At 44.6% G+C, this 27728-nt stretch overlaps 1 pseudogene; it reads left to right on the top strand.

Annotated features, from left to right (window-relative positions):
- Positions 1–949: 949 nt before the first annotated feature.
- Positions 950–26442, top strand: LOC119272785 (annotated as a pseudogene).
- Positions 26443–27728: the final 1286 nt, after the last annotated feature.

Below are 27728 nucleotides of genomic sequence, written 5' to 3'. Positions count from 1 at the left end.
TTTCACGGTCATTTAGCTCTCTAAACAATTAGGTAAATGATCGAAAAACAACAAATGATGTTAGAACATGTTGGAAATTGATGACGTCGCTTTGAATGCTGCATACTGAACACAAAAGAAGTCCAGAGTTCAAATAAGTTTAAAAACATTGAAGTGGCCGTGTAACAGATAAGTTCTCGTCCGAAACCCTGATACTCCGAAAGAGTTTGTCCAGTTTGTACACGAAGTGCGTCTAGTTTTTGCTGTGACCCTCTCTACTCTTTCACGCATTCTATGCGGGTGATATGATGATACCATGCCAAGTTTCAACATTTTCAGGATTCATTTTGTAGTGATTTTCAATTTCACGGTCATTTAGCTCTCTAAAAAATTAGGTAAATGATCGAAAAACAACAAATGATGTCAGAACATGTTGGAAATTGATGACGTCGCTTTGAATGTTGCCTACTGAACACAAAAGAAGTTCGAGTTTAAATAAGTTTAAAAAACATTGAAGTGGCCGTGTAATAGATGAGTTCTCGTCCGAAACCCTGATACTCCGAAAGAGTTTGTCTAGTTTGTACACGAAGAGCGTCCAGTTTTTGCTGTGACCCTCTCTACTCTTTCGCGCATGCTATGCGGGTGATATGATGATACCATGCCAAGTTTCAACATTTTCAGGATTCATTTTTTAGTGATTTTCAATTTTACGGTCATTTAGCTCTCTAAACAATTAGGTAAATGACCGAAAAACAACAAATGATGTCAGAACATATTGGAAATTGATGACATCGCTTTGAATGCTGCATACTGAACACAAAAGAAGTCCGGAGTTCAAATAAGTTATTAAAAATAAAAAAAGAGGTGCAATGCTGGTTAATTTGCTTCAAGCCTTTCGGAATAGTGTAGACTGCACTGCACATACCTCAGTGCAATCTATGCTATTCCGAAAGGCTTGAAACTAATTAATATGCAGGTGAGCATTGCGCCTCTTCGTCATTGTTTGTGCACTCACGGCTTATAAACCGCTCATACTGCCTCTCTCTTGGCGAGGTGGGACTAAAAATCAGCTTACTAAGAAACTCTAGTACCGGTTCATGGCATGAACCGGTACTAAATGTCTTCGTGGGGGCCCCAGCCTGACCATAGCCTGACACAGCCTCATTAGTACCGGTTCGTGGCATGAACCAGTACTAATGATGCCCGCCCGCCTAGCCGTTGGAACCGGCACTAATGGTCACATTAGTGCCGGCTCAAATTCCAACCGGCACTAATGTGCTTCACATTTGACCCTTTTTCTACTAGTGCAGGCTGCCTCCTCTTGCTTCCCATTTGCTGCTCACTACAGTCTCTTGCTCACGGCAACACTGGTCCTAGCGCTGAGCCACGGAACATACGGTTAAGGCGATGTCGGTGCCGGGTTGGGCTCATCCTTCTACGACGACTCGTGCCCCAGTGTGTGCGACATTGTCTGCCGCGTCTGTAAGTGCATCTAGTGCCACCCCTAGTTGGTTTTGGAGTATTGACGACAAACCTAGTTGAGAGACTAATGTGTTTGTGAGAATTGCAGGATAACACAGGTAGAAGTCCCTCATTGATTCGGTTTTACTACCAGAGATGACCCCTAAAAATGTATGAAGACATTGAAGCCAAAGGTGGTATATGAAGATATTCACATTGAAGTCTATGACAAAAGAAGACACGTTATGAAGCCTATGGAGCTCGAAGACTTAGATCTTTCGTAGTTCTTTTTCTTTTGTGTTGAGTCATAGGAACCACCATACTGTTAAGTGGGGTCTAGGAGAACCAGTCAGAATGACTTAAGTGATGCCCAAACTAAAAACCTATGTCTTCGAGTGAAGACAATGAGAGTGAATCTTGTCCAGAGCCGGACAAGTCAGCTTTGCTTGTAGCCCAAGTAAAGTTGCCATGAGAGTTTAAAATCTGACCGTTGAGACATGTGTCAGTTCCTTAGTGACCCAAGGTCATTTCGGACAAATCAGGTCGGGTTGCCAAGTGGCTATAAATAGCCCACCCCCTACAACCATAAACGGTTGGCTGCTCAGATTTCAGTGCACGGCTTTTGTCATTTGAGAGCAACCCACCTCGAAGCCTTTGAGAGAAAATTCCTAGCGAGGAGAAAAGCCCTAACCACCCAGTGCCAGAGAATATTGGGCATCACTTAAGTCTTCTTGTCTGTGTGATCTGAAGACTTATTACACTTGAGGACTGTGAATCCTCCAGACAGTTAGGCATCGCGTTCAGAGCATCCAAGAGACATTGTGGATTGCCAGTGAATGAAGTCTGTGAAGGTTTGGGAGTCTACCTTGAAGACTTACCAGAGTGATTGGGTGAGGACTAAGTGACCTTAACTCAAGGAGAATACGGTGAGGACTTGGTGTCATGAGCTGCGTGTTCAGGACTGGGTGTCCGGGACTGTGTGTCCTAAGGTTTAAATACCTAGCCGCTCCAACCAGACGTACAGTTGTCACAGCAACTGGAACTGGTCCAACACATCATTGTCTTCAACGAGTCACTGGTTTCATCTTCACTTCCTTATTCTTACTGCTACTCATTGTGAAGCCATTGCAAGCTTGCTCTATCTTTTGTCTTCACAATGTGAATGTATGATCTGTTTGGCTTCATAACTTCTTCCTACCTGATCCTTATTACACTGCAGCTGTTTGTCTTTGTGCTTTCACTCTACTGAATACTTCACCATGGCTTGCCTAGTGTAATCTAAATTCCGCTGCATAGTAAATAGGCAAAATCTTTGCTGTTTGTCTTCATAACTCCCACATTTTGAAGACTTTCATAAAAATCGCCTATTCACCCACCCTCTAGTCGATATAACGCACTTTCAATTGGTATCAGAGCAAGGTGCTCCCTTGTTCTGTGTGATTCGGTTTAACCACCTGGAGTTTTAGCTATGTCGACTGCAGGGATAATCAAAGTCTCTACTGCGTGCCCCGTCTTCGATGGAACTGAATATCCCTACTGGAAGAATAAGATGCGCATGCATCTTGAAGCCATTGACGTCGACCTATGGTATGTTGTCGAGAACGGCGTTCCCAACGCTGGAGAAGGTGCCACTGCTGCTGATGTCAAGAAGTTCACTCAACTGGACTCTACTGCCAAAATTATCATCTGTGGTCATCTGACAAAAGGACAGTATGGCCGTGTGAGTGCCTTGAAGACATCCAAGCTGGTCTGGGACTGGCTCTCTAAGGTCAATGAAGGCGTCTCAACCAAGAGAGATCAGAGAATCAGTGTTCTGCGCAACCTCTTCAACCGCTTCAAGCGAAATGACAATGAGAATGTCCAGCACACATTTGACCGGCTCACTAACATCACAAATGAACTTCAAGCCCTCGGCGCCACTGAGATCACCAAACATGAAATCGTCAAGACGCTGCTGAGATCACTTGATAGTTCGTTTGACATCCTAGACCTGATGATTCAAGAACGTCCTGATTTCAAGACACTCGATCCGTCTGACATACTTGAGAGGCTCAACACACATGAGTTCCAACTTTCTGAGAAAAGAGATATCTATGGTCCAAACTATGGGCGAACTCGTGCCTTGAAGGCAAAAGCTGTTTCCTCATCTGAAGAAGAATCTGACAGCAGTTCTGATGATCCTGAAGACATTGGAAGGGAACTTGCAATGCTAGTGAAGAAGTTCCAAAAATTCAGCAAGAAGAAAGGCTTCAGAAAATCTTCACGAACAAGCTCAAGGAATGATGAAGCTTCTGCTCATGACTACAAGAAGAAAACATGTCACAAGTGCAAGAAAACTGGACACTTCATCTCTGAGTGTCCACAGTGGGACAATGAGAACAGAAGGAAGAAGAAGAGCAAGGAATATGATTCTGATGACAAGAAGAAGAAGAAATACTCAAAGTCTTCTTCCAAGTCTTCATCACACAAGAAGAGCTCATCTGGCAAGGCACGTGCGTTTGTTGGCAAGGAAATGGATTCAGAGGAGGAGTCCGCTTCTGAGGAGGCAGAGGTGGAATCTGAGGAGGAGTCTAATTCTGGCATTGCGAGTCTGGCTACAGCATACGTCGCCAAGTCCATCTTCAACACTGAAGACAATGACTTCATCACCGACACTGATGCAAATGACAAGAACGACTCCACTCCTACCTACTGCTTCATGGCACGCGGTGCCAAGGTAAACACACGCACTACTTGCTATCAAACATCTAGTGACGATGACTCTGACTGTGATTCAAAACCAAGCTACAAAACACTTGCTAAAATTGCAACTGAACAACAGAAAGCTATGGAACATATTCAAAAACTGTTAGACAGAAGCGATGATCTGTTGGGTGCTGAAATGACTCGATCTGAATCCTTAATTGAAGACATAAAAAATCTTCACGTTAAGTATCAGGAACTTGAAGATCGTCTTGATACTCTCTCAACAACTCATGAAAAGCTTTCCTATGATTATCTTCAAAGGAAGCAAGAACTTGAGAAATTGAGAGCGGCTCATGAAGATCTTCAAAAGGAAAATGAATCACTTCGCGCCGAACAGATCAGTTCCGCTCAGGAAGGATTTGAACCACCATGTCTTAAATGCATTGAGCGTGACTTCTGTTGCTGAATGTTCCACTGCTACTGCTATTGCAATATCTTGAACTGTTGATGTGGTAACTAACCCCTCTGCTGAGGATACCACTGCTATTGCTGATGAGAATGCTAGGTTGAAGACATTGCTTGAAACAGGGATGTACAAAAGTCTTAAAGGACATCAGACATTATGTGATGTCCTCAAGAAGCAGATTCTGAACCAAAACCCTAGGAAAGAGGGTGTTGGGTTCGTAAGGAAAATAAATACAGATGGCTCTTACTGGAAACCTGAGCAGTACCCCAAAACCACATGGGTTGCTGCAAAGGAACCTTCAGCAGATCCATCCAATTTATCTGGCTTAACATGTGCTAACCCCATTATTATTGATGAATCCTTTGATGCAAACTATAAAGTGTTTAAGAATCAGAATGGTGAAGTGTTTGCCGGGTACATTGGTACTAACTGCAGGAATGGACCGCCTATGATGAAGATCTGGGTTCTGAAAAAGTGTCTGGAAAATCTTCCTGTGAATGTCTTCATGACACCTCACTTGAAGAAGACAAACCTCAGACCAAAGGCTTCATACGGTCCAAAGGCTTCATACAAACAGAGGACTCACCTGAGTCACACTAACGCAAATGTTTTGCAGGGAAACCATACTCAGGCATATGAATATGAGAGCGGTTCATTGAACCGTCATGTTCATATGACCAAAAATTATTCTGCTTATTCCTATGAGTATTATTGTCCACCTGCAAGACTGTTTGCTAAGGCTTCAAAGCCAAAATTCTCAGATGCTGCACTTAGACTTATTGCTTCTAAGCCACCCTTGAAGATGTGGGTGGTTAAGAAAGCTTAACTCTCTTTTGCAGGGAAAGGTCTCCAGCAGAAAAACAAAATGTTCTGACGCTATTGCTGGGGACCTTAAAAATCTTGTAGAGCGCAAGATAAAATGCCCGAATTGCATCATTATGTACTTCGTTCCTGAATCACATGCTACTCTCCCTATTAGTCCTAATCTGGATCTAAGTTTTCATAACCCACTGGTTCATCAAATGTTTTTGCTTCACAACTCTCTTTGTGAAGCCTATCCCCCTAACTGCACTGTAGGGTACGACACCAGCGTCTTCAAAGTCTTCAGAATGGATTATTGACAGTGGGTGTACAAATCACATGACTGGCAAAATAAGCCTTCTTATGGACTCAACCTTACGTCCATCCGACAAGAGCCACATCACATTTGCTGACACTGGTAAAAGTAAGGTACTGGGTCTAGGTAGAGTTGCAATCTCAAAGGATCAACACATGGATAAAGTCATGCTTGTTGAATCCCTTGGCTTCAACTTAATGTCTGTCTCAATGCTTTGCGATTTGAACATGATCGTAATGTTTGGAAAATATCGTTGCCTAGTACTAATGGAATCTGACAAGTCTCTAGTGTTTGAAGGGTATCGAAAAGATGATCTGTACGTGGTAGATTTCTCAGCAGGGCCACAACTTGCAGTATGTCTTCTTGCAAAAGCTTCAGAATGCTGGCTTTGGCATCGGAGGCTTGGGCATGCTGGCATGAGGAACCTCCACACCCTTGCGAAGAAGAAGCATGTCATAGGCATCGAGGGCGTCAAGTTCAAGAAAGATTGAAAGTGCAACTATCCCTATGTGGTTTTGGTAATTCATAACAACATATAGCTCATTGAGCTAATGCTATTCCAAGATGATTATTTCAGGAAAGCTCAATGATTGGCATGGCATGGATGTGAAAGTGGAACCCTCAAAATGCTAAGGACAAAGGATTGGCTCAAGCTCAAAAGCTCAAGACTCTTCATTTTATATTTTAGTGATCCAAGATCACATTGAGTCCACAGGAAAAGCCAATACTATCAAGGAGGGATGAGGTGTTGCTTAATGAGCCTCTTGCTTCATGTGCTTAGTGATATGCTCCAAAACCCTCAACTACTTTCCCATATCCACATATGACCTAAACCCTAAGCCAAACTCGGTCCTACCTATTCTTCCTATCCGGCGCCACCGAGTTTCACTTGTCATTAGCCACTGCCAAACCCTAGCAATTCGGTTCTACCGATAAGGATCTCGGTCTCACCGAGATGGGATTGCAAACTCTCTGTTTCCCTTTCGTAACTTTTCGGTCTCATCGAAAGAGCGAATCGGTCCCACCGAGATTGCAATGTAAACTCAGTGTTTCCCCTTTGTAACTTTTCGGTCTCACCGAGTTCCACTCGGTCTCACCGAAAGAGCAAATCGGTCCCACCGAGTTCGCCCGACCAACTCTCTGGTTAGCTAATTACCAAATTCGGTCTCACCGAGTTTGTGTAATCGGTCTCACCGAGATTACGTTATGCCCAAACCCTAACCATATCGGTCCTACCGAGTTGCATGTCAGTCCCACCGAAAATCTCTAACGGTCACTAGGTTTACATTTTCGGTCCGACCGAGTTTATTGATTCGGTCCCACCGAGATTGGAAAACTGTGTAACGGTTGGATTTTGTGTGGAGGCTATATATACCCTCCACCTCCTCTTCATTCGTGGAGAGAGCCATCAGAACACACACACACCATTCCAACTCATATGTTCTGAGAGAGAACCACCTACTCATGTGTTGAGACCAAGATATTTCATTCCTACCATATGAATCTTGATCTCTAGCCTTCCCAAGTTGCTTAGCACTCAAATCTTCTTTCCACTAAATCCAAATCCTATGAGAGAGAGTTGAGTGTTGGGGAGACTATCATTTGAAGCACAAGAGCAAGGAGTTCATTACCTACACACCATTTGTTACTTCTTGGAGAGTGGTGTCTCCTAGATTGGCTAGGTGTCACTTGGGATCCTCCGACAAGATTTTGGAGTTGAACCAAGGAGTTTGTAAGGGCAAGGAGATCGCCTACTTCGTGAAGATCTACCGCTAGTGAGGCAAGTCCTGTGTGGGCGATGGCCATGGTGGGATAGACAAGGTTGCTTCTTCGTGGACCCTTTGTGGGTGGTTTCTTCTTCGTGGACCCTTCGTGGGTGGAGCCCTGTGTGGACTCGCGCAACCATTACCCTTGGGTGGAGCCCTGTGTGGACTCGCGCAACCGTTACCCTTCGTGGGTTGAAGTCTCCATCAACGTGGATGTAGGATAGCACCACCTATCCGAACCACGGGAAAAACATTCGTGTCTCCAATTGCGTTTGAATTCTCCAAACCCTTCCCTTTACATTCTTGCAAGTTGCATGCTTTACTTTCCGCTGCCTATATACTCTTTGCATGCTTGCTTGAATCATGTGATGATTGCTTGATTTGTCCTAAATTAGCTAAAATCTGGCAAGAACTAAAATTGGGAAAAGGTTAAGTTTTTATTTGGTCAAGTAGTCTAATCACCCCCCTCTAGACATACTTTCGATCCTACAAGTGGTATCAGAGCTTTGGTCTCCATTTGCTTTGATCTCCATAGCTTTTGGTGGTCATAGCCTTGGTTTCACAACCTAGGAGAGTATGGCGTCTAGCGAGGGAAATTATCACCGTAGAGGTCCTTACTTTGATGGTACTAATTTTGCTAGTTGGAAGCATAAAATGAAAATGCATATTCTTGGACATAACCCCTCCGTTTGGGCTATTGTGTGTGTTGGTTTGCAAGGTGACTTCTTTGATGGGAGAGAACCAAACCGTGAAGCTACCGCGGATGAGTTGAAGATGTTGCAATACAATGCTCAAGCTTGTGATATTCTCTTCAATGGATTGTGCCCCGAAGAATTCAACAAAATCAGCCATCTTGAGAATGCAAAGGAAATTTGGGACACTTTGATTGATATGCACGAAGGTACCGACTCCGTCAAGGAATCCACGTTGGATGTGCTTCAAAGCCAACTTGACAAGTTCAAGATGAAGGATGGTGAAGGTGCCGCTGAAATGTACTCTAGGCTTGCTCTCATCACAAATGAGATTGCCGGCTTAGGAAGTGAAGAGATGACCGATAGATTCATCATCAAGAAGATTCTAAGAGCCTTGGATGGAAAATATGATACCATGTGCACATTGATCCAAATGATGCCCAATTACAAAGATCTCAAGCCAACGGAGGTGATTGGAAGAATTGTTGCTCATGAGATGTCACTTAAGGATAAAGAGGAACTTCACAACAAATCAAGTGGTGCCTATAAAGCCTCATGTGAAGCCCCTACATCATCAAGTGAGAAACAAGACCTCAATGAAGAATTGAGCTTAATGGTGAAGAACATCAACAAGTTCTACAAGAGTAGAAGCAAAGATAGAAGCTTCAAGTCAAGGTCCTACAATGACAAAAGATCTTCTAGTCGAGAGCGAAAATGCTACAATTGTGGAAGACCCGGACACTATTCCAATGAGTGTACGTCTCCCTACAAGAGAAGAGAAGATTCTCCAAAAAGAAGAAGCAAAGGATCACCACCAAGAGAGAGAAGGAGTAGAGATGATCGTTATGAACGAAGATACTCACGGAGAAGCAAGGATTCGGAAAGGAAGGAAAAATCATCAAGGAGCTATACAAGACGAAGACATCAAGCTCATGTTGGTGAATGGGTATCCGGCTCCGACTCTGACAGCCACTCCGAAAGAAGTTATCACTCCGACTCCGAAGATACTCAAGATGAAGGTGTTGCCGGTCTAGCACTTGTGTCAACCAACTCCTACGACATATTTGACTCACCAAATGAAGGAATTGGAAGATGCTTCATGGCCAAAGGTCCTAAGGTAACACACCCCGAGTATGTTGATTTCAATAGTGATGAAGATGACTTGTTAGGTGATGATTTGCTTATTGACAACTCTAGTGATGAATACTATGATGAAATGTCAATTAAACATGCTAATCAAGATAAAATGAATGACAATAATAAGGAGAAGATTGAGGCCCTAACTAAAGAACTAAACACTCTTAAGTTAGCTCATGAAACCATCTTCGAAGATCATCGAGAACTTTTAAGAGCTCATGAGAAATTACCCTTTGAGAAGCTCAATCTTGAGCAAGAGCATGAGTTCTTAAAAGGAATCAATGATGATCTCCGCAAGAAAAGTTCTTCTTACATTGCCAAGCGTTTACTCTTATCCACTTACATGCCTCAAGTCAAGTCTAGTAACAAGAAAGATTCTTCCTCTAGCAGTAACAATGATCATGTTAAATCCAATATTGTTGCTTCTAGTAGTTCTCTTGATTCCACTAATGATTCTCTTAGCCAAGTTACACTTGAGCAAGAAAATAGTTTATTGAAGGGAATTATAGAGAAAGGAGTGTACAAAAGCCTTTCCGGGAGTAAGCAATTCGAGGAAATTGTGCGCAAGCAAGGAATGCACCGGAAGAATCAAGGTGTTGGTTTTGAACGAAAGTTCAATGCCAATGGAGTTGAGTGGGAAGAAGATCAATACCCCAAGACAAAGTTTATTCCTCAACAAGAGAAGTATGATACTTCTTTCAAGGGGACACAAGCTCAAGATGATCTTCCACCACAAGACTACAAGCAAAAAGGCAAGGACAAGCTTCAATAGGAAATTGATGCATTTGAAGAAGCTCCAAAGACCTTAGTCAAGTGGATTCCCAAGACTACTTCAAGTTCCACTTCATCAAGTACGACTACAACTCCAAGGATTCCCATCAAGATGGTGTGGATCCAAAAGAAGAAGAACTAGAGAGTTCTCGAGGGTGACTCCGCCAACATACTTCACTCTTATCATTTTGGCAAGAACAAGTGCAATCAACTTCCACATCTTGCACTAGTTCAAGGAGTCACAAACCCTCTTGTTGGTAAGACAAGGGACAAGGTAACCTAAAAGTTTTCATGGACATCATCTTGTGTGTGCATCACTCTATGTCTATGGATATCCTTGTTTGTTCCTTGTGGGACTAACCCATGTAGGTATTGAAAGTGCAATTCACTCAAATGGATAGATCCAAGAGATCTACATCAACATTGAGCATCCTCATCTTCAATATCTACATGAAGTCATCATCGACAAAACCCAAGGTTAGTTCATCCCTCTTAGGGGGGATATCACATCTAGGGGGAGCTTTACTCTAAGACTTGAGCTAAAGCAGCTCTAAAGATGTGAACAAAACAATGCTTTATGTAAAAGTGGTAACCCCACTTGAGCTTAAACGATGAGTATGACCTATGATCAAGTGTTCTCACTTGACTCCTAAGTCAATATACTCATATATAGATGACCTAGTCATCGCAAATTGCTTGATAGATGCTAGAATTGGTTGTGCATGCCTTGTCACATATTTCATTTGCCATCTTATTGTGTGAGCATGCTGGTTGCATATTTTACTCATTCGAGGACATCCACTTGTTGTTTTGATTGTTCGGCTTTATTTCTTTTTGCCAAGTGGATGGACAAGAATGCCTAAGAACCTCCTCTAGCTATCTATGCTTTTCTCGTCTCAAACTCTATTCATGCTGCATCACAAAATTTGATCAAGTCAGATTCGAACCACTCTGTGTGAGGAGCGCTCGGAGTCCCTGATTCGTCATAGACTTAAACTTCCAAAACCTCTTTATGATTCTCGGTCTGACCGATACTCCACTTTCGGTCCTACCGAGATCATTAAGTTGATCTAGGTTTTCGATCTCGGTGCAACCGATTTGAACCTTTCGGTCACACCAAGTTTCAGTAACTGCTTGCAGTTATGAATCTCGGTGCCACCGAGTTGTTCCACTCGGTCACACCGACAGCGTCGGGCTATATATAGTCACGGGCAAAATTTTGGAAATTTCTCCGAACCCCTTTGCCCGCGCGATAGCCTGCTCTGCCCTCGTGGTCTCCGGATCGTCTTCTCGCCGCCAGCCGCCTCCAGTCGCTGGTCTCCGTCGCCGTTAACAGGAATTCTGCCCCGTCGTTGCCGCCGTAGCAAGTCCCCACCGAACTAGGGTATGGACTTGATCTTTGTGCTATTCTCCAATCTGATTCCTAGCACATTGTGATCTTCATGATTCTTGCCATGATTGAAACACTCCTATCCAGTCAAAACGCTCATAGATTAGGTTTGATTCGAAAATTCTAGGTTTAGGTCTCCGCTGAAACCATCTCGAACCCACCGAGTTGAAAAACTCGGTCCCACCGATTTGGCTTATGCCATTGCACAAGTGAGACTCGGTCTGACCGAGAATTACTTATCGGTGTGCCCGATTTTGGAACTCTGTGAAACCCTAGCAGTCTCGGTGCCACCGAACTGTGACTCGGTCCTACCAAGTTCACTAGTTTAGGTTCCAAAACTGCTTCGGTATCACCGAGTTTGAAAATCGGTAGATCCGAGATGATTTCAGTGGGAAACTAAAACTAAGTTTTTGGATCATTCTTTTGCAAAAATCTCTGCATTTTGTGATGCTCATCCTTTCTACCTCATCTATAATCTGTTCACAGGGTCAGCAGTCAGTTTGCAGCATGTCTGATCAAAGTGATAGCCAAAACATGTCAGAGCAGCAGGTGCACATGAGTGAGGGCACTAGTCCCTCAAGTTCTTCAGATGAGGGCAGCAGGAGCACCCCTAGCAACTTGCCAAAGGCTGCCACGAGAAAGAGGAAGAAGAGGACTTCAGATTCCGAGGATGAGGACTATGTGGCAGAGGAAGAGGCCACTTCCAAGAGAGTTGAGCCAGCTCAAGGCACAAAGCCAGGGCTGAAAATCAAAAGGCCAGCAGGCAGGCAGCCCATGTCAAAGGCAAGAGCCTCAACTGAGAAGCCCACTCCCCAAGAGCCAGTTGCTGCAGAAGGCAAGAAGAGGAAGGAAAGGGTCAAGAAGACCGTAGCCAGAGTGCTAGGAAAATCTTCCATCATGGAAGAGGAAGAGGAAGAAGAGGTAGTTGCACCAGCACCCAAGGCACCCAAGCTGATGGGTGATGCCATAAGGTCAGGGGCTACTGCATCTAAGCCCAAAGCTGCCTCCAAGCCAAAACCAAAGAGGAATACAAGGAGCATTCCTGCAGCTGAGAAGAACAAGGCCCCAGTGCCTGAGACTGTTGCTGAAGAAGAGGAAGAGAATGTCCTGAGAAAGCTAAAGCCCAAGATCCCAGACCACAACGATGCTCATCCTGTGGCTGAGGATATGAAGCTCAGGAGAGATTCAGGGCTGAGGAAGTGGAGAGAAGCAGACCCGTATGCTTCAAGGAGAAGGACTACCGTGGACTACAGATTTCACACCAAGGAGCAGCAGGATTTTTATGAGACAGTGCTGCTAGATAAGAAGCCCATTGTCTGTGATATGCGATGGGTTGATTGGCAATATATCAAGGACAACGAAGAGCACTATCCTGGAGTGAAAGACAGCTTCATAGCTTGTGGAGTAGCTGACTTTGTTGGGCAGAAGCTCACAAAGTGGAATGAGGAGCTTATAATGCAGTTCTACTCCACGGCACATTTTTATCCAGATGGGAGGATCACATGGATGTCTGAGGGTACGAGGTACCAATCCACTGTTGAGGAATGGGCAAAGTTAATTAATGCCCCAGAGGAGCATGATGATGACATGGACATATATGCCAAGAAGAAGATGGACCACAACTCAATGTCCAATATGTACAAGGAGATCCCAAATGAAGCACTTGATACTTTCAAGTTTGGCTCAGTGCATTATCTTCTGTCAGGTCTGCCTACGATCAATTGGATACTAAGGCACACCTTACTGCCCAAGTCTGGAGACCACAAGATGATCAGAGGCCATGCTATCAACTTGCTACATGTGTTTGATGTGCCTCAGAAGTTCAAGGTGATGAGCCTCATAGTGGAAACAGTCAAGAGGACTGCAGCAGATCAGAAGAGGAGTTGCGGATATTCCCCTCAAATTCAGGAGCTCATCAACTCCAAGATGGGCACGGGCATATATTTATTGGACAAGGAACATTTGCCCATCCGTCCAGATTTTGAGGACAACCAAGTGGTCATGACTGAGAATGAGCCATCATCAGTTCAAGCACAAGCAAAGAAGGAGAAGGCAAGAAAGGAGAAAGCTGCCAAGATGCCAACTCAAGAGGAGGCATCTGAGTATTTCTTGAAGACTAAACAAGAGCAGCTTGGTTACTTGATTGCATCCATGCTGAGGATTGAGCAAAGTCTGGCCACCCTCACTCAAAGTCAGCAAAGCCTAGAGAGAATCATGGAACAGAAGTTCTATGACTTGGATGTCAAAGTAACGGAAGTTCAGTCTGCAGTGGAGCAGCTCCAGGAGGACATGCAGGAGAGGAGAGGCAGGACTACCACTCATGCCTTTGCCAGAGTGCCACGAGGCCCGAGGTCATCTGCCGTGCCAGTTGCTGACACCAGAGCCACCACTTCAACACCAGTCACAGCCTCAGTTCCACCAGCTCCAGCATCTACTTCAGCTCCAACTCCAGCATCTACCGAAGCCTTCGTCCTTGGAGTGATCCGGACTCCACCACCACCAGAAGATCAAGCCTGAGCGTCGATCTAGTGCTATGCATTTTCTAGGAACTTTTTGGTAACTTGTTGCCAAAGGGGGAGAAGATGTATAGATCATAGGCTTCGAGAGAGAGAGTGTTGCTTTTCTCTCTTGCTTTATTTGGTGGTTTTTCAAACTTGTTTGCTTTTGAGTGCTTGAGATACTATGCTTGTGAGACATTGATGATCATGTGTTTGATCATAAGCTACACTTAATGCTTGCTTAATGCTATTATCTTATCTATCTTATGTGATCATTCACTATTCTTGGTGATGAGTGCATGTATTTCATTCTTATCATTTTAAGCGCTCCACCAAGATGTATGTGACATGGAAGAGTAACCCATGACTCTAACTCCTTGTGCATTTGCAGTCCAAAGCAAATTTTAAATATGCACAAATTTAGGGGGAGCTCTTACTTATCACATACTTCTCAAAGTGACGATATATTTCATGCTTATTATCATTTGTCGAAGCTTTGATCTATATGTTGTCATCAATTACCAAAAAGGGGGAGATTGAAAGTGCAACTATCCCTAGGTGGTTTTGGTAATTCATAACAACATATAGCTCATTGAGCTAATGCTATTCCAAGATGATTATTTCAGGAAAGCTCAATGATTGGCATGGCATGGATGTGAAAGTGGAACCCTCAAAATGCTAAGGACAAAGGATTGGCTCAAGCTTAAAAGCTCAAGACTCTTCATTTTATATTTTAGTGATCCAAGATCACATTGAGTCCATAGGAAAAGCCAATACTATCAAGGAGGGATGAGGTGTTGCTTAATGAGCCTCTTGCTTCATGTGCTTAGTGATATGCTCCAAAACCCTCAACTACTTTCCCATATCCACATATGACCTAAACCCTAAGCCAAACTCGGTCCTACCGATTCTTCCTATCCGGCGCCACCGAGTTTCACTTGTCATTAGCCACTGCCAAACCCTAGCAATTCGGTTCTACCGATAAGGATCTCGGTCTCACCGAGATGGGATTGCAAACTCTCTGTTTCCCTTTCGTAACTTTTCGGTCTCACCGAAAGAGCGAATCGGTCCCACCGAGATTGCAATGTAAACTCAGTGTTTCCCCTTTGTAACTTTTCGGTCTCACCGAAAGAGCAAATTAGTCCCACCGAGTTTGCCTGACCAACTCTCTGGTTAGCTAATTACCAAATTCGGTCTCACCAAGTTTGTGTAATCGGTCTCACCGAGATTATGTTATGCCCAAACCCTAACCATATCGGTCCTACCGAGTTGCATGTCAGTCCCACCGAAAATCTCTAACGGTCAATAGGTTTACATTTTCGGTCCGACCGAGTTTATTGATTCGGTCCCACCGAGATTGGAAAACTGTGTAACGGTTGGATTTTGTGTGGAGGCTATATATACCCCTCCACCTCCTCTTCATTCGTGGAGAGAGCCATCAGAACACACACACACCATTCCAACTCATATGTTCTGAGAGAGAACCACCTACTCATGTGTTGAGACCAAGATATTCCACTCCTACCATATGAATCTTGATCTCTAGCCTTCCCAAGTTGCTTTCCACTCAAATCTTCTTTCCACTAAATCCAAATCCTATGAGAGAGAGTTGAGTGTTGGGGAGACTATCATTTGAAGCACAAGAGCAAGGAGTTCATTACCTACACACCATTTGTTACTTCTTGGAGAGTGGTGTCTCCTAGATTGGCTAGGTGTCACTTGGGAGCCTCCGACAAGATTGTGGAGTTCAACCAAGGAGTTTGTAAGGGCAAGGAGATCGCCTACTTCGTGAAGATCTACCGCTAGTGAGGCAAGTCCTGTGTGGGCGATGGCCATGGTGGGATAGACAAGGTTGCTTCTTCGTGGACCCTTTGTGGGTGGTTGCTTCTTCGTGGACCCTTCGTGGGTGGAGCCCTACGTGGACTCGCGCAACCGTCACCCTTGGGTGGAGCCCTGTGTGGACTCGCGCAACCGTTACCCTTCGTGGGTTGAAGTCTCCATCAACGTGGATGTAGGATAGCACCACCTATCCGAACCACGGGAAAAACATTCGTGTCTCCAATTGCGTTTGAATTCTCCAAACCCTTCCCTTTACATTCTTGCAAGTTGCATGCTTTACTTTCCGCTGCCTATATACTCTTTGCATGCTTGCTTGAATCATGTGATGATTGCTTGACTTGTCCTAAATTAGCTAAAATCTGCCAAGAACTAAAATTGGGAAAAGGTTAAGTTTTTATTTGGTCAAGTAGTCTAATCACCCCCCTCTAGACATACTTTCGATCCTACAAAGATCACTTATGCGGTGCCTGTGAAGCAGGGAAGATGACAAGGGCAAAACATCCTTCGAAGACAATCATGACTACTACTCAACCCTTCGAACTGCTCCACATGGATCTTTTCGGCCCCACTCACTACTCAACTTTTACTACTACTGCTTGCCTCTATGGCTTCATCATTGTTGGTGGTTACTCTAGATATACTTGGGTGCACATAATCCTTTACAAGACTGAAGTGCAGGATGTCTTCAGACGCTTCACCAATCGTGCTATGAACAATTTTGGCGCAAAGATAAAACACATCAGAAGTGACAATGGCACTGAATTCAAGAACACTGGCCTTGATACATATCTTGATACCTTGGGCATCACACATGAATTCTCAGCTCCATACACGCCACAGCAGAATGGCGTCGTCGAACGCAAGAACAGAACACTCATTGAGATGGCCAGAACAATGCTAGATGAATACAAGACTCCAAGAAAATTCTGTACTGAAGCCATTGACACTGCATGCCATACAATCAATCGTGTTTATCTTCACAAGCTTCTGAACAAGACATCTTATGAACTCCTAACTGGCAAGAAGCCAAATGTCAGTTACTTCAGAGTATTTGGCGCAAGGTGCTGGATCAAGGACCCACACCACACCTCAAAGTTTGCACCAAAAGCACATGAGGGCTTTATGCTTGGATATGGAAAGGATTCGCACTCCTACAAAGTCTTTAATCTCTTTCATTATAAAGTGGTTGAAACAGTGGATGTGCGGTTCGATGAGACAAATGGTTCACAAAGAGAGCAACTGCCAAATGTGCTAGATGAGATTCCAGCTAGTGAGTCAATCAAGCTAATGGGAACTGGAGAGATTATACCTTCTGAAGCTCAGCCTGAAGAAGAACTTATCATCTCAGTACCTGATCAACATGAAGACAATGCTCAGCCTGAAGACATTCCTCCCAACAACAACACAGATCAGCAAGAGCAAAGTCTTCGCCATGTACATCCTCGTGTTGCCAATGAAGTGCAAATTGACAGAATAATTGACAGCATCAATGCACCTGGTCCACTCACTCGTTCAAGGGAAACTCAGCTAGCAAATTTCTATGGGCACTTCGCATTCGTCTCAATATCAGAACCCAAGAAAGTTGAAGAAGCCTTCATGGAACCTGAATGGATACAAGCTATGCAAGAAGAGCTTCAACAGTTTGAGCTGAATAATGTATGGGAACTGGTTAAGCGTCCTGATCCACGGAAGCACAACATAATAGGCACCAAATGGATATACCGCAACAAACAAGATGAGCATGGTCAAGTTGTCAGAAACAAAGCTCGTCTCGTTGCTCAAGGATATACTCAAGTGGAAGGCATTGACTTCGATGAAACATTTGCTCCCGTGGCTAGGCTTGAAGCCATACGCATTCTGCTGGCCTATGCAAATCATCATAACATACTTCTATATCAAATGGATGTGAAAAGTGCCTTTCTCAATGGCAAGATTGAAGAAGAAGTGTATGTTGCACAACCACCTGGCTTTGAAAATCCAAAACATCCTGACATGGTATACAAGCTCAACAAGGCACTGTATGGCCTCAAACAAGCCCCTAGGGCCTGGTATGACACACTCAAATACTTCCTGAAGAGCAAAGGCTTCATACCTGGTTCCCTAGATCCCACTCTTTTCACGAAGACATATGATGGTGAATTGTTTGTGTGCCAAATATATGTGGATGACATTATCTTCGGCTGCACCAATCAGAAGTACAGTGAAGAGTTTGGATACATGATGCAAGAGCAATATCAGATGTCCATGATGGGGGAGCTGAAGTTCTTCCTTGGTCTTCAAATACGACAACAACGCAATGGCATCTTCATATCTCAAGAGAAGTATCTCAAAGATTGCCTGAAGAAGTTCGGTATGCAAGACTGCAAAGGCTTCACAACACCAATGCCAGCCAAACATCATCTAGGTCCTGACGACAATGGTAAAGAGTTCGATCAAAAGGTATACCGCTCCATGATTGGTTCTTTGCTTTATTTGTGTGCATCTAGGCCAGATATTATGCTTAGTGTTTGCATGTGTGCTCGATTTCAAGCGGCACCAAAGGAGTCGCATCACTTAGCTATGAAGCAAATTCTTCGATATTTGGCTCACACCCCAACTCTAGGATTATGGTATCCAAAGGGCTCAGAGTTTGATTTGGTTGGATTTTCGGATGCTGATTATGCTGGTAACAAAATTGATCGCAAGTCTACATCAGGCACATGTCACTTTCTGGGACGATCACTTGTATGTTGGTCTTCAAAGAAGCAGAACTGTGTATCTCTCTCCACTGCTGAACCTGAATACATTGCTGCTGGATCTTGCTGCGCTCAGCTTCTGTGGATGAAGCAAACACTCAAGGATTATGGCATTCATTTGAAGCAAGTACCACTTTACTGCGACAACGAAAGTGCCATCAAGATTGCCAACAACCCAGTTCAGCACTCGAAGACAAAGCACATTGAGATTCGTCATCACTTTCTCAGAGATCATGTTGTGAAGAAAGACATTGATATCATACACGTCAACACTGAAGAACAATTGGTAGATATCTTCACCAAGCCCTTGGATGAGAAGAGATTTTGCAAGTTACGGTGTGAGCTAAATATCTTGGAATCCTCAAATGTCCTGTGATCAGGCACACATCCTAACACTTATGCATATGATGACTTAGATGTGCAACGCACAAAGTAAAGTATATCTTCAATCAATGAAGACATACATTCTAAGTGTGAATACATTAATGTGGAATTTGACTTCGGAGCGCCACGATAATTGTGCGCCGTGTCTGGGTCTAATACTTCCTATACGGTGGGTAATGCCACCACCAAACGTTCTCTTTGAAGTGTTTCTCTCATGGCGTTACCTTGCAATGTCTTCACATTTGGTTGTCTTCACATTTGGTTTAGCTTCGAACATGTCTTCATGATTATCTTCACTACGTTGATTGTATAGATATATATATGCTAGTGTTCTGTCCTCTACAGCATTCACTTATAGCTATGTCTTCGTGTTGAATCTTTTGAACTAAGTGAATGTGATCGGACCCCAAACTTCTCTATGCTTTCTACCTCAAACTCTATCTCTCTAAGTCATATGCATTATATTGAAACTGTCGAATGTCTTCACTGTGTCCGTGTCAGCAGAAGATATAGAGACAACCATAAAGTCCGTTTTCAATGCTCATTCCTCCACATAAAATCCGGAGAAGTAGGAACGACCGCCCAACAATCCAGGCGTGCGTGGGATGTGGAACTGCCCCCAAAATACCGCATGATGGCCACGTACTACTCAAATGCGAATCGCCAGGGGCACCTGAGTAATAGCGCAGTGCCGCCCCTGCGCCTATAAATTCACACTTACCGCGGTCATTATATCCTTCTTCCACCCTCGCACGAACCCTAGCGCCACCGCTAGCTCTTGACGATGCCGGCGACGAAGCGCTTTGCTGCCGCAACCTCTCCGACGCCGTCTTCATGCCGATCGCGGACATCGTCCTCTCCGCCATCGCCGTAGGTGTCTTCCGTTGCCAAGTTAGGGCACAGAGGATTGAACTGCTCGGCATCATCTCCCACTTCGTCTAGCAGTTCCAAGTGTGGTAAATAAAACGTCTTTTTACAGCCCCTTTTGATCCCATGGTTCTGTCACTTTCTTCCATAAGAAGTTTATCTTCACACAAGTTCGATCTCTCAATCTGCATCTCATAACATGCCTAGTATATTCACTTGTGCTTCATGAAGTAGTTAGATTCCTCACTTGTACTGATCTGTGGATTCGTACAAATCTGGAACCAACTTCTTATCTATGAGTGAATATCTTCGCACGATGAGGTCAATGTCTTCTAAACTGATTAATCTTCAAAACCTTCTGAGAATGCATATGACCTCTTCCCCTTCCCTCGGACCTTAATGCTGTCACAGGTACATGTCCGTGGGAGAATCCTTCGGTTCTCATAGTCTGCATTCATTTGCAGAATTCCTACAGCATCACATAAATTCTCCTGAAGCCAGTTCCTGTTGGTCCAGCAAAATAAAGCCTTTGAAGCCTTTGAAAGTTTTGAAGCCTTTCAAATTAAAGTTTATGGCTTCAGAAGCAGTAGCAAGGAAGGGGGGCAGACAGCGACGTGAAGGAACTTCCAAAGATCTGCCTGAAGACCTGGCAGAAATGTATAAAACAGATCCTGAAGAGAATTATGGGCAGCGCAAGACCCGAATCCAATGGATTCGACGCTATTGGGCTGAACAATGGTTCAAATACCACTTCACAACCCAAGAGTATGCTGAGAAAAGTGCCATCAAAAGACCGTGGGGAGACATCTTATACAAAAACCTTGTACCCAGGTCCAGAGATGAAGCTATTGCCCAAAGCTTCTATCCATGCATGGTTCGAGGACCACAGCCTGATGATGCACATCCGTCGTCACTACTCTGGTGTCGTGAAGACAATCTGTTCAAGCGCAACTTCCAGTTTGCCCAACAATCAGCGAAGCAGAACAAGAAGAAATTTGGGTTAGACTTCAACCCTGGTCCCTCAGCACCAAGGGCAGATGGCACACGCGAAGCAGAACCAAATGTCATCGGTCCATTTGCCAACCTCGAAGGCCTCATCACTTACATCCTGGTTCAAGGGACTGCAGTGAATGAGCCTGCAGCTGACATTGAGTCTGATGAAGCGCCTGCAGTGCCTGCAGTGGCGAAGCCAAAGCAGTCGAAGAAGCCAAAAGCTTCAAAGCCGGCCCCTTCATCGAAAATCTCAAGGGCGAAGCCATTGGCAACTGCACCTCCTGAAGACAGTGTGCAGTCTGAAGACGTATCCCGCGTCTCCAAGCCCCAGAAGGCCAAGGTGCCTCAGCCACACACCGGCAAAGAGCTCACAGCTGCTGCCATTCTGCGCAGCGAAGCCATTGATCTGTCAAGTGATGACGATCTTGGAGATGACACTCTAGAGCAGCTCATCAAGAGCAAAGAGGAAGCTAAAATCTTCAACAATTTGCCTCTCTTTGATGTCGCCATCATCCACAACTTCATCGACGAATGGTTTGCCACACCAGATATCAGCTTCGAAGATCTGCAGCTGCCCGTTGGCCTCAGCGTCGCCTTCCAAGGCGCTATTGCTTCAGAACTTGCAATTGCCCAGCGCATTGTTGAACTGAAGCAGAAAATTGATCATGAAAAGGCTTAGTTCAAGAAGCATGTGGCCAAGCTCAGTGTGCAAGAAGTGAAGAGCTTCAAGATCATGATGCACGAGCTCAAGGAGAACTTTCTAAAGAAGCATGCAGAAGCTCAAGGTTCACGTGAGCGGATGAAGTCTCTGGCTAAGAGATGTGTGCAAGCCTACAATGAGGCTGAGAAGCGCAAGGCACTTGGGCGTCCTGGCATCGACCCCAAGATGGCCGCAAAGAAAAAGCAAAACACTGTTCCAGCTGAACCAGAGGCATCAAGGCAGGAAGCAGTTCCGCTTATCTTCCCAACTGCAACAACTGGCTCGAAGCCAAAGAGTCGTTCAACAGCTTCAGAGCTCAAGAAGACACGAACTGCTGAGGCTGAAGCCCGGAAGCGGAAAAGCTCTGAAGCCTCTCCTACTGCCCCCAGCAAGAAGAAAAGAAAGACCAAGAAATCTCGGACTGCTCCCACAGAGCCCTTGATAGTTGAACCTATTTCTATGGTTCACCCGAACGCAGAACGACAACTGACAGTTCATGAGCCTGCTTCCACAGAGACTCCTGAAGCTAAAGACATACCAGCAGTCGACCCCATCGCTGCTGAAGACATTGGTCATCAGGACAATGTACAAGATGATGCAGCCCTTCCTCAGTATGAACACAGCGAACTCATCAGCATTGGTCGTCCTCTGACGCCAATTGCACAAGATGCATCATGGGCGGATTTGCCCTCAAGAGGAAGAAGACCTTGAGGCCCAGCCCACTCCAACCCCACAGGCGTCGTCTGTGTTCCGTAGGCTTCGCAGAGGTCCAAGACCTCAAGTCTATGCTGAAGACATTCTGGCTGCATCAGCCGAAAAAAATGAAGAAGTACCACAAGATCCTACTCCCCCGCTACACCATGAAGTAGTTCTCCAGGAGAACGTGCCTAAGTCTGACCCTCTAGCTAGTCAAGTGGAGGCTGAAAATGTTGAGGCTGCCACAACCAACACTGAAGCCAATGTGGAGCCCTCCCCACCAAAAGCTTCAGCAGACAGCGAAGCTACTGATCCAGACACTTCTGTTCCTGAGTCTGCTGCAGGTCCTCAATTTGATTACCATGTTGAGCACAGGCCTCATGTCCAGAAGCCAGTCCCAAGGCTGCCAAGGTTCCCAGGTCCTGCATCAGCACCTGGCTCCTTTGACATCAATAGCTTCAAGGCAGATAATACGTTCTTCAACAGCTCCAAGAACCCATATTCAAGGGAAAGGATTTCATCAGATAGGTTCTGGAGCTATCCTCAGCGCAGCTACTATTCATGCATCCTATACAACCAAGGTCGCATCTTCCCGCACAAGCGCCTTGATGTTGAAGCCATTGTTGGTCTGCCCTGTCTAGAGGAAGCTTTGGATTGCTTTAAGCAAGTGGGTCTACTGCAGTTTGTCACTGATGAAGAGCACTGGAATGAAGAGCTTCTGCTTCAGTTCTATGCCACCCTCCACATTAAAGGATACAACAGAGATCCGAAGACTTGGGTCCTGGAGTGGATGACCGGCAATGTCCATCATGAAGCCAATGCATTTGATATCATTGAGCTCACCGGCCTGCCCACTCCTGGCGAATTCTTCGAGGAAGGCTGTAAACTACATGCTGAAGCTATTGAGAGCATATTCCAGAGGCCTGAACCAAATATGAGCAGATGCTCTCAATGATGAAGCCATTTCCCCATGATGCACCCTATCCAACTGAGTTCTTCGTTGAAGACCTTGAGTACCTGCCCAGGACCATATATCACATCATCCGGCGGACTCTCTGGCCCATTAAGGGACACTCTCCACATGCCAAGATTGAGGGTGCAATGAAGACTCTCATATTCTATATCCTTCATGGCAAATGCTTCAATGCACAGGATTTCTTCATACGCCAACTTGCAGCATCAGGCTCAGATTTATTTGGTTTGAAGTTCTATGCTCCTTGGGTGATGAGGCTGATCAAACTGCACTCTGCGATCTCGTATCAGCCCTCAGCCCAAAACCATCGGATCTTCTTGCCAGATGTGGATACCTCTGCTGAAGCTATATATCCTGAGCCTGCCAAGCAACCTTTAAGTCTTCAGAATGCAGAACACCAGAGCTTCACTCAGAACGATGAAGGTGTTGAAGCCATCTCCAGGGTGTATCCTTTGGCAGGCACTACACGTGCGCCACACCCTGCTTCAACTGACGCCACTGACAGTGCAACTGCTTCAAGACCCAAGAAGCGCGCTCGTGTTCTCAATGACCGAGAGCTTCTTGTGGCCCTTCATCAAAAACAAGATAGGCATCACGACTGGCTAAAGCGTTAGATGAAGAGCCTCTTGGTGGATGTTAATCGTCTTCGAAATCTTGCCACCAAGAATGCTTTCGTCACTCATGAAACCTGTCATCGTACCTGGAAAGGGCTATCAATGATGTGTACTGAAGCTGAACTTGAAGAGGATAGCTTCACTGAGCGATTCAAGTTTGACACCACACCTCCTAGAAGGGCTGTGATGCGCAACACACCATCACTTGAAGACTCTGAGTTTTCTTCATCTGCTGCCACAGTCACTGCCAGAATCATTGATGAAGAAGACGATGCTACATCACCGCCACCTGCTTCGGCACCTCCAAGCTCTTCTGCACCGCCAAACACCTCCAACGACCCTGCTGCTCCTGGGAACGAGTAGACACTCTATGTCTTCAAACCTTTTTGGTCTTTGCTGACAAAAGGGGGAGAAGCATATGGGTTTATAGTATTCAAGCGGGTCCATATGGGCGGGTGCTTTATGTTTTGCTATATTTTTGCTTCGTGCTTACAACTCTCGTTTTTGCTTCATTTGGTTCTTTGAGTTGTAACACTAAAACTCGATGGTCGTCTGCTACTTGTTTGCCACCCTGTTTGTGAAGATAAATTCCGCATGTGCGACGATAAATTCCGCACTTATCTCATTCTGCAGACGTCCATTTTCCATTATGCATGTCATTATCTTCATATATATTCACATGCATAGTGGATTGTCATCATAAGCTGAAGTGGATCTCCACAAGTACAACCTGCCATGTGCATTTGCATTCCAAAAGCAAATTAACTTGTATGCACATCTTCAGGGAGAGCCCTTGCAACTTATAAAGACAATTCCTTATCCTTTACAATTTCACAGACTATATTCCCCGTTGAAAACTTCAACTAGTTTGTCATCAATCACCAAAAAGGGGGAGATTGTAAGTGCATCTAGTGCCACCCCTAGTTGGTTTTGGAGTATTGACGACAAACCTAGTTGAGGGACTAATGTGTTTGTGAGAATTGCAGGATAACACAGGTAGAAGTCCCTCATTGATTCGGTTTTACTACCAGAGATGACCCCTAAAAATGTATGAAGACATTGAAGCCAAAGGTGGTATATGAAGATATTCACATTGAAGTCTATGACAAAAGAAGACACGTTATGAAGCCTATGGAGCTCGAAGACTTAGATCTTTCGTAGTTCTTTTTCTTTTGTGTTGAGTCATAGAAACCACCGTACTGTTAAGTGGGGTCTAGGAGAACCAGTCAGAATGACTTAAGTGATGCCCAAACTAAAAACCTATGTCTTCGAGTGAAGAAAATGAGAGCGAATCTTGTCCAGAGCCGGACAAGTCAGCTTTGCTTGTAGCCCAAGTAAAGTTGTCATGAGAGTTTGAAATCTGACCGTTGAGACACGTGTCAGTTCCTTAGTGACCCAAGGTCATTTCGGACAAATCAGGTCGGGTTGCCAAGTGGCTATAAATAGCCCACCCCCTACAACCATAAACGGTTGGCTGCTCAGATTTCAGTGCACGGTTTTGTCGTTTGAGAGCAACCCACCTCGAAGCCTTTGAGAGAAAATTCCTAGCGAGGAGAAAAGCCCTAACCACCCAGTGCCAGAGAATATTGGGCATCACTTAAGTCTTCTTGTCTGTGTGATCTGAAGACTTATTACACTTGAGGACTGTGAATCCTTCAGACGGTTAGGCGTCGCGTTCAGAGTATCCAAGAGACATTGTGGATTGCCAGTGAACGAAGTCTGTGAAGGTTTGGGAGTCTACCTTGAAGACTTACCAGAGTGATTGGGCGAGGACTAAGTGACCTTAGCTCAAGGAGAATACGGTGAGGACTTGGTGTCCTGAGCTGCGTGTTCAGGACTGGGTGTCCGGGACTGTGTGTCCTAAGGTTTAAATACCTAGCCGCTCCAACCAGACGTACAGTTGTCACAGCAACTGGAACTGGTCCAACACATCATTGTCTTCAATGAGTCACTGGTTTCATCTTCACTTCCTTATTCTTACTGCTACTCATTGTGAAGCCATTGCATGCTTGCTCTATCTTTTGTCTTCACAACGTGAATGTATGATCTGTTTGGCTTCATAACTTCTTCCTACCTGATCCTTATTACACTGCAGCTGTTTGTCTTTGTGCTTTCACTCTACTGAATACTTGACCATGGCTTGCCTAGTGTAATCTAACTTCCGCTGCATAGTAAATAGGCAAAATCTTCGCTGTTTGTCTTCATAACTCCCACATTTTGAAGACTTTCATAAAAATCGCCTATTCACCCCCCTCTAGTCGATATAACGCACTTTCAGCGTCATCCAGAACGCCCGTCTCGCCAACACGCACATCCGAGCCAGCCTCATCCGCCTTCACTTCCACAATTGCTTTTGTTGAGGGCTGTGATGGCTTGCTTTTGCTCGACAACGACCTCCCGCCGATCATGACCGAGGAGGAGGTCCCTGCCAATGACAGGTCAGCGCGCGGGTTCGATGTGGTCGACGGTATCAAGCATGCACTGGAGAACGCGTGCCATGGCATCGTGTCGTGTGCTGACATCCCCGCCCTCGCCTCCGAGACCTCAGTTGAGTCGGCTGGAGGGCCTCGATAGAGTGTGCTGGTGGGCCACCGTAATGGACTTCTTCAAGAATTTCGAGGCCTCAATGGTCAAAATGGGGAACATAACCCCGTTGGCCGGAAGGGTCGAGGAGATTAGGAACAACTGTCAGAGGGTGAATAGAAAACCCTACTCACGAATGAGATTGATGTTATGAGTTTTGAAATAGTTGTCTTTGTGTAAATCATTCATTTAATTCATTCTAACTGTAAAGTGTTCCCTTTCTTTGGAAACAAATGTAATTTTTTTTCTTCACTACACGTGATTGTCACGAACCCATTTTTTACATACCAGATGACTTGTTTTCGATAAACATATTCATATCACTCTACCATCATTCATTCTAATCTTCTGTAAGATCACTGCTACAGAATGACATGTCATGGAACTGCGTACCTATTTTTTGAAGTTTTCATGTCATTGACTTACCGAAACATTCATAGTTTTATATCTATTTTCAATAACGTATTAATAAAGTAAAAAATCATGCACATTTTTATGTCTATGATTTCAGATTTTCCGGACTCCGAAATATAAAAGAAAAATATGTTAAAGAATAACATTGGGTACAAGACACATGCCAATGGAGGGCCGGAGGGGATTCATGTGGGCCCATACCCACTTGAGCAGAACAAGCTAGCCGTGACGGGGGCAGAAAGGTCATTAGTGGCAGGTTTTGCTGTGGGGGGAGCCCACCACTACGAATATGTCAGCCGTGGCGGGCATGACGCCCACCAGCGGTAACTAGGTTTCTTAGACTAGCCACAATGGGGAGTAACTTAGAGTAGTAACATGCATATGTTACTAGTCTATGTTACTACCTCCACAGTGGGGAGTAATATATGTGTGGTATCATGCAACACTTCATTTATTATGCTATAGGGCATGTGTGATGTTACTCATAATAGTAGTAACTAGCTATGTTACCACATGTCTCTCTTGTGGCCGCATGCATCGCCCAGATGCAGAGGCCGGGGGTCATCCTTCTTTTCTAAAAAAAACTTGTCTCTCTCTTCATTTATTACTTGCCACATCATCTATTTTGTCTAGATATGTGTGATGTTACCATATATGTTACTCTCATTATGGGTAGTCTTATGACGAGTAGCACTGATTACCCGACACTGGTGGGTGATAGTAATAATGGCGAGCAGACCAGAGCGCCCGCAAGTGATAGACGTCCTGGTGAAAAAATATGGCTGCGACGACACAACGTTTGTACACATGACTTGTAAAGAGTAAAATAGTTATATGATTCTTAACATAATTGAACAAGTCTTTATCAATTTTGAATGGAAACAATTAAGTTCCATATTTGTTCCACTAGAATCAAACAAAAACAACAATGTATCATCCATCGTCTTAACAAACAAACAAACAACAAT

The sequence above is a fragment of the Triticum dicoccoides genome, chromosome 3A (genome assembly GCF_002162155.2).
Source record: "Triticum dicoccoides isolate Atlit2015 ecotype Zavitan chromosome 3A, WEW_v2.0, whole genome shotgun sequence".
NCBI lineage: Eukaryota > Viridiplantae > Streptophyta > Magnoliopsida > Poales > Poaceae > Triticum > Triticum dicoccoides.
The sequence above is the reverse complement of the archived record's forward strand: the minus strand, read 5'-3'. Positions and strand labels throughout refer to the sequence as shown.